General features: G+C 39.2%; 1 non-coding gene across 1 annotated transcript; it reads right to left on the bottom strand.

Moving 5' to 3' along the window:
* Positions 1-6,519: 6,519 nt before the first annotated feature.
* Positions 6,520-6,592, bottom strand: TRNAY-AUA (transfer RNA tyrosine (anticodon AUA)). The gene has a single exon. It is a non-coding gene; the product is annotated as a tRNA-Tyr (tRNA).
* Positions 6,593-11,520: the final 4,928 nt, after the last annotated feature.

Raw genomic sequence — 11,520 nt, 5'->3', positions numbered from 1 at the left:
CCTAAGTCCACACACGTTTCAATTCATCTAAATAATCCATGAAGCTGTAAATACAGCAGATAATATGCTTCTCTCAGGATAACAAAACCCATAAGTCATTCTGTTTAGGTGGGAATTGAAACAATGGTACTGCATTATTGGAAGCCAAAACAATTAGTGAAATAATTCTACACCATCTGTGTTATTTCTTGTCTTCCAACTCATGTGTGCCTTGTTTCAAGATAATTAATGTTAAAATAAATACACTTTTACTGTTTTCCTAGCTGGTTATAGATTTATACCAGTTTGAAGCAGGATATTTTAGAGAAACCCAAGCATTTTTGCATTTCTGTTATCTTCCTTCATTGAGTCAAAGAGTGCAAAACTTATTGAATAGTTAATACAATTATCATGTCACTAAAGCTGACTCCTTCAAATACAAAGATAATAGGTAAAATCATCTGAGGTTGGACACATTGTGTAGCTGTTGTTCCAAGGATAGATATCACTGCAGACAGTGAGGGCTAAAATAGCTTTTTAATTCCATGTAAATACAAAAATACAGAAGGCTGAACCTATTGGAAGCAAGAAATTAGTGGAAAAATAACATATATTTTGCTGATTGAGAATCCATTTCAGTATGCTTTATTATTAACACCAAATAGTTGAAAAGGCCTTTTTATTTTTTAACATTAAAATATGTTTTAACATATTCTAACAAGAAAAAAAAAAGATGTGGTATAAAATATTGACTCATGCATATTTCTTAGTATTTTACTACAGTAGTTTTCTTAGGTCTATACTAAAGACCTCAATTAATTGATGTATGCATAAAAATTAGTCTTTAATTTCTCAAATTAGACCTTAGAATTGCCTCATAGCAGATAGTGTGGTTCAAAACTATGAGATTTTCTTCCCCAACCTCCCTAACACTCATCCCGCAGAGGCTGGCAACTTTAGCTTCTCAGGGAAGAGAAATGTTATTACTCTTCTTTCTACTTTTACTAAAATTAAGCCAGTAGTCATTCATATTTTACCTTATTAGAAATAAATAATATTCAAAATCTACCTTAAATGAAGGTGATGTTTTTAAGACTTCTCTGACTACAAGTTTAGAATTATTATCTCTGTTTATAGATACAGTCTGAAGTGCTCAGGCTGTACATATAGCTTGGAATTAAATGGAATCATTGCAACTTACATTGTCTAGAGTTTACCTTTTGGGGAATCTGGGTTGTCTGGAAGGCCAGAGTTGCAGATATGGAGAACACAACATCACTAAGTAGGTTTTTGGAAATGATAAGTGGAGCCATTCCTGCTTTGAATCTTTGAATTCTAGATAATTTCTATTGAGGATATAGTATCATATAGATATTTCTGATTTAGTTTATTTACTGAAATCTGGAGAATACTGCCCTCCCCCTATGTTTGCAGAATATTGATTCAGTCCTTAGTGCTTTAATTATATCCAGAGAATGCCATCCGCCGTCTGTGTCAGGCCTGTTTTTGTTTGGTGTATTATATGATATTACCAATGCATCCTATGTGGTAGACCTACCTCCTGACCTCCTTCAAGTTCAAACAGATCTCTGTTTGGATGCTATGCTGTTTGAGATTCCATGAGTGTGAATCTGGCACTTGGTAATTCTCCGAGATAGTGTTGCTGATTGAAGCTCAGTGGGTATTATTCTACACCCGGAATAACTGTTCATTCTTGTGAGAAAAAATAATTGATATTTTCAGGATATGAGGAGTCTTATGTAGTCAATCTACTTTCCATAAAGTGCTCAATTGCTCTCCATAAGTCATAATGTAATATAAGTATATTTGCACTGGTGTTTATTAAAGACATGTTGGACACTGGAGTGACTCCAGCTAGATCACTTTTGATAAGTGGTCTTCTATGGTGTTTAGCTTAATTGTAACACTTAATGTGTTTGTCCATAATGTCGTAATTGGATTATCCACTGATCAAAACAATGCTAGCAGTTGTCAACTAATCTTTTCTTTTCTTTTTGGTCTACTCAGTTATATAGTAACTTCTCTATGGTGGGTGCTTTCTATTGAGTATGAATATTTGTTTCAAAGGACTTCACCCTTTGTGTCCACCACCATATGTGCATCCTTATCCTTTGTATCCAAGATACCTTCATCTGCAGTCTTCCAAATGTTTGCCTTTCAGTTGCCCAGAACTGTTGCCATACTGTCCATAAGCCTGGGTTGCTTCTCCTTCCATACAAAATAAATGAAAATGTAGTCTTACCAAAGCTACACCTATTGAGAAGATCTCTATTTTTTTCCTCATCACTTTGTTCAAAGCTATGACTGAGTATCCTCCAATTCAGCCATCATCCATTTTTGACTTTCATGTACACAGTGTACCAACTCATCTGTAAATCAAGTCTGAGCTGTACCCTTTTCCACCAGTAAAGTGTATGAGATGTACCATGTGTCTCTAGTTGTGAGCTGAGGGAGGGACGCTGGTCCTACTGTGGTGGTTTTTGGAAAATCTGGGCTACCTGCTAATATAGCTTACATATTCCCTCTGGTCTAGCTTGAGGTCAATCCTGCAATAGAATACTGCCAGGCAGCATACAACAGAATGCTCCCAACAACAACTGAATGTATGCCTTGGTGTGTCCAATAGGATGCCTTTCTTAATGGGCAGCTCAAAACTCATGAACACTTGATGCCGTATGGTCACATATTCATTTTTAACAGGAATCAAAATGCACCAAGAGCTGTATCACGTGTGAAATTACTGTTAGATGGCAAGGAAACCTGCCAAATCTGCCTGAAACCCAGAACCCTATGCTATGATTCTCCAACTGGAGTTTGCTGTAAACTCTACTTGGCATCAGTTTTTACACTGACACCTCCATCACAGTAGGCTTTTTGGTTCTTTTCAATTCTGGAAGCAAGAATTGGGACACTGAGCTGGTACAGAATGCTTCTCTTCTCCAGGCTCCACTCAATGGGGGCAACATTTTGTGTTACCTACTGTGTATAGTAGTAGGGGTAGTATTAGTTGCTCAGTCATATCTGACTTTTGTGACCCCATGGACTTTAGCCTGACAGCCTCCTCTGTTCATGGAATTCTCCAGATGAGAATACTGGAGTAGGTTGCCATTCCCTTCTCCAGGATATCTTCCTGACCTGGGGATCAAACCCATGTCTCCTGCCTTGCAGGCAGATTCTTTACCATCTGAGCCACCAGGGAAGACAGTGGCACCTACCACTGTCTGTCACTATACCAAAGCATTAATTTTAGTATTGTTATGTGTTTCCTCCAGAATCTGAAGAGCCACAAAGTTCATTGATCTTCTTTATTTGTGGAAGTGTATGAAAATTGAGGCAAATTCTCTTCTACTTGGAGGGGATGTTCTGAGTGGCCTGGACTAATTGTCCATTACAACCTTAACTGAAATGGATAGTTCTTAAATTTTTACAGAGTTTATTTCCAACTCTCTGGAGTGTGTGTATCATACCAAGAGTTCCCGCATGCAAGATTCTTCTTGATTATCCTACTTTATTTGTGAAGAAGAAGAAATGAAGTCACTCAGTCGTGTCCCACTCTTTGTGACCCCATGGACTGTAGCCTACCAGGCTCCTCCATCCATGGGATTTTCCAGGCAAGAGTACTGGAGTGAGTTGCCATTTCCTGTCATTAATGTATAAATCAATGTGATATTCTTTTGGATGTCCAGATGGTCCTAATATCTTTTAACTATTTCAAGATACAGTTTGGGAACCTTAACATAGCCCTGAGGCAAATTTGCAAGTGTATATTTTTGTTCTTTCATATAAATGTAACTTTCTGACCCATTTTCCCAGTTGTAAAAGAAAAGTGCACATGTATTAAAACAGTGTTTGCATACCATGTTCCCGAAGCTGCATTAATCTCCAGCAACAGTAGCATATCCAGCATGCAAAATGCTCTCAGAAAGCACTGCTGTTCCATTGTGATTCTGATGGTCTACAACCACCCTCTGATCGCCACCTGCTCTGGCAAAAATTCTATTGATAAATTAAACAAAGATATAATAGGGTCTACTACTGCTGCATCCTTTAGATCTTTAAAGGCAGCACCAGTCTCTCTCATCTTTCCAAGATGCAATATTGATTTTGATTTGTTAACTTGTCTCTGTGGGGTATCAGTCATTAAGACTTCCACTCTGCTTTCTCAACTATGATAGCTCTCCTCACACAGACCATGATCCGTGAAGTATGTGAGATTTACTTCAGTTGTTAGGTGCATGCATGCTAAGTTGCTCAGTCATGTCTGACTCTTTGTGACCCCATGGACTGTAGCCTGTTGGCTGCTCTGTCCATGGGATTCTCCAGGTAAGAATATTGGAGTGGGTCGCCATGCCCTCCTCCAGGGGATTTTCCTGACCCAGGTCTCGAATCCAGGTCTCCTGCTTGGCAGATGGATTCTTTACCACTGACACCACCTGGGAAGCCCTCAATTGTTAAGTACCTCAATCCAAATTATACATTAATTTCCTGATGAAACGAGACCAGGTGAGTCTGTGGAATCAATGTAATTCCTCCTAGCTAGACTTTTTAACCAGAGAAGGCAATGGCACCCCACTCCAGTACTCTTGCCTGGAAAATCCCATGGATGGAGGAGCCTGGTAGGCTGCAGTCCATGAGGTCGCTGAGAGTCGGACATGACTGAGCGACTTCACTTTCACTGTTCACTTTCATGCATTGGAGAAGGAAATGGCAACCCACTCCGGTGTTCTTGCCTGGAGAATCCCAGGGATGGGGCAGCCTGGTGGGCTGCCATCTATGGGGTCGCACAGAGTCGGACACGACTGAAGTGACTTAGCAGCAGCAGCAGCAGACTTTTTAACTAGCCTCCAGTCTAACCAGAAAGGTATAAAGACAGTCCAGTTTTCCAGGTATCAATATCAACTCAGATCCTGTATCTAATATACCTCAAAAAGTAATCCCTTTTTACCTACATGCAGTCTCAAGAAATAAAAGGGGAATCAGTGCTGCATGTATTTATTATGTAGTAGTAGTGTTCTTTGTCCTGGGGATTCAGTTTTCTCTTCAGTCAATGTGACAGCAAAGTGGTTTTTATCTGGGAAATTTCTAAGGATTTGTAACTTTCTATAGAGACATTGCCTTCAGCTTCATGCTCCTCTATTCTTGCTTTTTTGATTCCTAGTTTGTTTCCCATGTATTTTGTCTTTAGGATGCTAGCTTTTATAAAGTGTATTTACAACTCTTGGTAGGTCAGACTTCTTTGTCTCACACTCCTGTCTTGTTGGTCATTATGCTAATTGTGACCTCCTGGCTATTGTAATTTAAACTTGTGGCTCAGCTGGTAAGGAATCCGATTGCAATGAGGGAGACCCTGGTTTGATCTCTGGGTTGGGAAGATCCCCTGGAGAAGGGAAAGGCTACCCACTCCAGTATTCTGGCCTGGAGAATTCCATGGACTGTATAGTCTATGGGGTCGCAAAGAGTCAGACATAACAGAGTGACTTTCACTTCACTTTCACCTGATGCCAGTTGGTCCAGAGCCACTCATCCCCACTGGTATCAAGAGGTGAAGCTCTACATCACCCTCTTCTACAAACTGCCCTGGTCTGCAGCAGAGATCCACCGCTTAGGTGGCTGGTGAGTACTCTGGGCCTTCCTATGAAACAAATCTGGTGAGACAATTGTCCTCATACAATATATGCACTCCAGTATCCTTGCTTCCCTGATTATTATAATCCCTTCCTACATCTGAAATTTTAGGCCTTTTGGTTTTGCTCACTACAAGCTATAATTTTCTTTAGATTTCTAGAAGCCAACCTAGCACTAGGATGTTTATCATCCCCTAGCATTCTTGCCAGGCTTCCCAGGTGGCACAGTGTTGAAGAATCTGCCTGCCAATGCAGAAGACAGAAAAAAACCAGGTTCAATCCCTGGGTCAGGAAGATCACCTGCAGTTGGAAATGGCAACCTGCTCCAGTATTTTTGCCTGGAAAATTCCATGGATGGGGAGCTTGGAGGGCTACAGTCCATGGAGTTGCAAAGAGTCAGACATAACGGAGCACACATACACGGGGTTCTTGCACACATAAAATTTCGTATCCTGAGAGAGTTCCCCAAATTTTAATAAATTCTACCATAGATTTGTGTTCTGGCCCTCTTAGTCAAACACCTTTAAGATCCTGTATCAGTCATACTCTCTTGGCACCTGCTGGTACATGCTGGTTAACCCTTATAGCTTCTTTGTCATTTAGTCATTTTAATCTCATATAAGACATGTGACATGCCAAATTTTGCTTTGATCAAATCCTAACTACTACAATGGAATCTAGGAAAAGAGGTAGAACAGTTCCTCAGGCAACTCATTTACCTCATGAGGGAGAGATACATGCATTGTCTTCCTACAAGGAGTAAGTATACTCTTATATAAATAATGAAAGTGAAAGTGAAGTCGCTCAGTCATGTCCGACTCCTTGCAGCCCCTATGTCCATGGGTTTTCCAGGCAAGAGTACTGGAGTGTGTTGCCATTTCCTTCTCCAGAGGATCTTCCTGACCCAGGGATCAAACCTGGGTCTCCTGCATTATAGGCAGATGCTTTACCAACTGAGCCACCAGGGAAGCCACCATATAAATAATGAGGTATAATATTTAAGTATATTTTATATACTTCCTACTGAAATAACTTCTGTATTAGTAGTAACAAAAATTTGGCACTCTGATTGAATCTAGATAAATATATTTTACAAACTGCCAATAATTTTACCATAAGTATTCCATTTTTGGTGAAGCCAAATAACTGGACTTTCACTGCATTGTTTTAATATGAATCTATGCAATATTATTTTAATGTTCTTATTTAGGTAACATTTTTGCTTAGCTTGCCTATTTTAACATTCAAATCCATAAATGTTACCTAATAATCATAAATGAATTCCCAGTAGGGTAAATACCACAATGCTGAAGAGTTCTGTGTAATAACACAGATGTAATACTTTGGCAGTGGCCCATAGTTTAAAATCTTCTATTAGTCTACTTGAAATTAACCATTTATAGTGAATCCTCCTATAATATAAATAAGCTAATACCTGTCAAAGTGAGAGTCATTAATAAACATTGACACAAATGCATTTTGTTCTACATAGTAAATTTCTTTTTCAGTTCCATTCACCAGAATATACATCTTGAAGATTTCAAAAATTCACTCTATAAACACTCAGCCTAAATTACTTGATTACACTCATGGAAATATATAAAGCAAAAGTATATGATTTTAAAAGATAAAAATTATGAAGTTAAATATTATAGGAAATACTCTTTCTACCCCACCCCCCATGAATTAATTCATTTTTCAAACTGAATTTTATTTATTCACTAGAGTGATGTTTTGGATGCTTGGTCTGAAGTTAGAATTCCATGTAGAGTCCATTTTGTCCATGTTCTGGGTACTGAATTATAGTCTCCTTGCTGGTTTCCTTGCCTCAGAGGGACTAAAGTGATTTAGCCTAGTTCAATTTCAGCAAGTTGATAACTTTGCCCTTGGACATCAGTTATCTTGAATCACAGCTGACGGTGTTAGGTAGTATGTCATTCCACATTTCACTCTATTTGTGCAAAACCTGAACTTGGTTTAATGCTTTCTGACCTTCTGTGCAAGCTGGGTAGTTTGCACAATATTAGACAGAAATAATGAGCATTTAGCAGAATCGAGGTCTAATATATAGTGAAGTATTGATGCCTGTGATCCCTGACTGCTACTCCTGAAGTTAGTTACTCTAGAAATAATTATCAACCAAATGAGTAATGTATGGTGAGACAAACCCAGAGACATTGAAACGATAATACTATTTTCTTTTATGTTATTTGTTTCTTATAATATCACACAATTTAATGATTAATCTGGATATAGAACACTGAAAATTGAAACCTGGGGGTTTGTGTTAAAAAAAAATATTTAGACAAAATTTGATGTGACCATTCAAAGAGAAGAAATAAAATCTGAAATCTTGGATAGCTTACTGTATATTTAGAGATATATTTCTATGAAATTCAGTTTGTACTCCATGAAAAACACTTTTAAATACAGTGATAGACTTTGCTTTTGTTCAGTTCAGTAAGTTCAGTTCAGTTGCTCAGTCATATCTGACTCTGCGACCCCAAGGACTGCAGCACACCAGACCTCCCTGTCCAACACCAAATACTGGCGGTTACTCAAACTCATGTCCATGGAGTCGGTGATGCCATCCAACAATCTCATCCTCTGTTGTCCCCTTCTCCTCCAGCCCTCGGTCTTTTCTAGCATAAGGTTCTTTTCAAATGAGTCAGCTCTTCGCATGAGGTGGCCAAAGTATTGGAGTTTCAGCTTCAGCATCAGTCTTTCCAATGAAGTGTCGGGACTGATTTCCTTTCAGATGGACTAGCTGGATCTGATTGCAGTCCAAGAGACCCTCAAGAGTCTTCTCCAACACCACAGTTCAAAAGCATCAATACTTTGGTGCCTCGCTTTCTTTATAGTCCAACTCTCACATCCATACATGACTAATGGAAAAGCCATAGCCTTGACTAGATGGACCTTTGTTGGCAAAATAATGTCTCTGCTTTTTAAATATGTTGTTTAGGTTGGCCATAACTTTTCTTCCAAGGAGTAAGCGTCTTTTAATTTCATGGCTGCAGTCATCATCTGCAGTGATTTTGGAGCCCCAAAAAATAAAGTCTGTCACTGTTTCCAATGCTGCCCCATCTACTTGCCATGAAGTGATGGGACCAGATGCCATGATCTTCGTTTTCTGAATGTTGAGCTTTAAGCCAGCTTTTTCACTCTCCACTTTCACTTTCATCAAGAGGCTCTTTAGTTCTTCTTCACTTTCTGCCATAAGGGTTGTGTCATCTGCATATCTGAGATTATTGATATTTCTCCCGGCAATCTTGATTCCAGCTTGTGCTTCTTCCAGCCCAGCATTTCTCATGATGTACTCTGCATAGAAGTTAAATAAGCAGGGTGACAATATACAGCCTTGACGTACTCCTTTTCCTATTTGGAACTAGTCTGTTGTTCCATGTCCAGTTCTAATTGTTGCTTCCTGACCTGCATACAGGTTTCTCAAGAGGCAGGTCAGGTGTTCTGGTATTCCCATCTCCTGAAGAATTTTCCACAGTTTATTGTGAACCACACAGTCAAAGCTTTGGCATAGTCAATAAAGCAGAAATACATGTTTTTCTGGAACTCTCTTGCTTTTTCAATGATCCAGTGGATGTTGGCAATTTGATCTCTGGTTCCTCTGCCTTTTCTAAAACCAACTTGAACATCTGGAAGTTCACAGTTCACGTACTGTTGAAGCCTGGCTTAGAGACATTTGTACATTACTTTACTAGTGAGAGGAGTGCAATTGTGTGGTAGATTGAGAATTCTTTGACATTGCCTTTCTTTGGGATTGAAATGAAAACACATTTTCCAGTCCTGTGGCCACTGCTGAGTTTTCCAAATTTGCTGACATATTGAGTGTAGCTTTTCACAGAATCATCTTTTAGGATTTGAAATAGCTCAACTGGAATTCCATTGCCTACATTAGCTTTGTTCATAGTGATGCTTCCTAAGGCCCACTTGACTTCACATTCCAGGATGTCTGCCTCTAGGTGAGTGATCACACCATCATGATTATCGGGGTCATGAAGCTCATTTTTGTGTATTTCTTCTGTGTATTCTTGCCACATCTTCTTAATATTTTCTGCTCATTAGGTCCATACCATTTCTGTCCTTTATCGAGCCATCTTTGCATGAAATGTTCCTTTGGTATCTCTAGTTTTCTTGAAGAGATCTCTAGTCTTTCACATTCTGTTGTTTTCCTCTATTTCTTTGCTTGACCACTGATGAAGGCTTTTTTAAATCTCTCCTTGCTATTCTTTGGAACTATGCAGTCAAATGAGTATATCTTTCCTTTTCTCCTATGCTTTTCACTTCTCTTATTTTCACAGCTATTTGTAAGGCCTCCTCAGACAGCCATTTTGCTTTTGTGCATTTCTTTTTCTTGGCATAGCCTTTATTCCTGTCTCCTGTACAATGTCACAAACCTCCATCAATAGTTCATTAGGCATTCTGTCTATCAGATCTGGTCCCTTGAATCTATTTCTCATTTCCACTGTATATTGTAAGGGATTTGATTTAGGTCATACCTGAATGGCCTAGTGGTTTTCCTTACTTTCTTCAATTTCAGTCTGGTTTTGGCAATAAGGAATTCATGATCTGAGCCACAGTTAGCTCCCAGTCTTGGTTTTGTTCAGAACTGCATTATTTTGTTGTTGATTAGTTACTAAGTTATGTCTGACTCTTTTCAACCTCATGGATGGTAGCTGCAGGCTTCTCTGTAGGATTCCCCAGGTAAGCGTACTGAGAGGGTAGTCATTTCCTTTTCCAGGAAATCTTCCTGGTCCAGGGATCAAACCCACATCTTCTGTAGTGGCAGATGGATTCTTTACCACTGAGCCCCCAGTGAATGAAAGTTGCTCAGTCGTGTCTTACATTTTGTGACTGCATGAACTATATAGTCCATGGAATTCTTCAGACCAGGATACTGAAGTGGGTAGCCTCTCCCTTCTCCAGTAGATCTTCCTGACCCAGGAATCGAACCAGCATTGCTGGAGGATTCCTTACCAGCCGATCTACCAAAGAAGCCCTGAAAGACCATAAAAAAGAAAGGCAGACATTAAACCGTAGTTCTATGGATATATGTCCTAATAACCATCAAAAAATTTCAGTGAAAAAGTTTACCATATGTGTTAAGAGGAAATGTAAACACATTCAAATATCTATGTAAATATCTTTAATATTATAAGTTAATATTTCTTAGATTTGCAATTATCACCAGTTTTTGCTCTGAAGATCAGGAAATCTCAATTGGGTGTCCCTAGGGTTATTTTTCCTATTTTCCGAAAAGGAGTACGTCAAGGCTGTATATTATCACCCTGCTTATTCAACCTATATGCATAGTACATCATGAGAAATGCTGGGCTGGAAGAAACACAAGCTGGAATCAAGATTGCCAGGAGAAATATCAATAACCTCAGATATGCAGATGACACCACCCTTATGGCAGAAAGTGAAGAGGAACTCAAAAGCCTCTTGATGAAAGTGAAAGAGGAGAGTGAAAAAGTTGGCTTAAAGCTCAACATTCAGAAAACGAAGATCATGGCATCCAGTCCCATCACTTCATGGGAAATAGATGGGGAAACAGTGGAAACAGTGTCAGACTTTATTTTTCTGGGCTCCAAAATCACTGCAAATGGTGACTGCAGCCATGACATTAAAAGACGCTTACTCCTTGGAAGGAAAGTCATGACCAACCTAGATAGCATATTCAAAGGCAGAGACATTACTTTGCCAACAAAGGTTCGTCTAGTCAAGGCTATGGTTTTTCCAGTAGTCATGTATGGATGTGAGAGTTGGACTGTGAAGAAGGCTGAGCACCGAAGAATTGATGCTTTTGCACTGTGGTGTTGGAGAAGACTCTTGAGAGTCCCTTGGACTGCACGGAGATCCAACCAATCCATTCTGA

Source organism: Bubalus kerabau, chromosome 1 (assembly GCF_029407905.1).
Source record: "Bubalus kerabau isolate K-KA32 ecotype Philippines breed swamp buffalo chromosome 1, PCC_UOA_SB_1v2, whole genome shotgun sequence".
NCBI classification, from domain to species: domain Eukaryota; kingdom Metazoa; phylum Chordata; class Mammalia; order Artiodactyla; family Bovidae; genus Bubalus; species Bubalus kerabau.
This window is presented reverse-complemented; position numbering and strand designations above follow the sequence as displayed.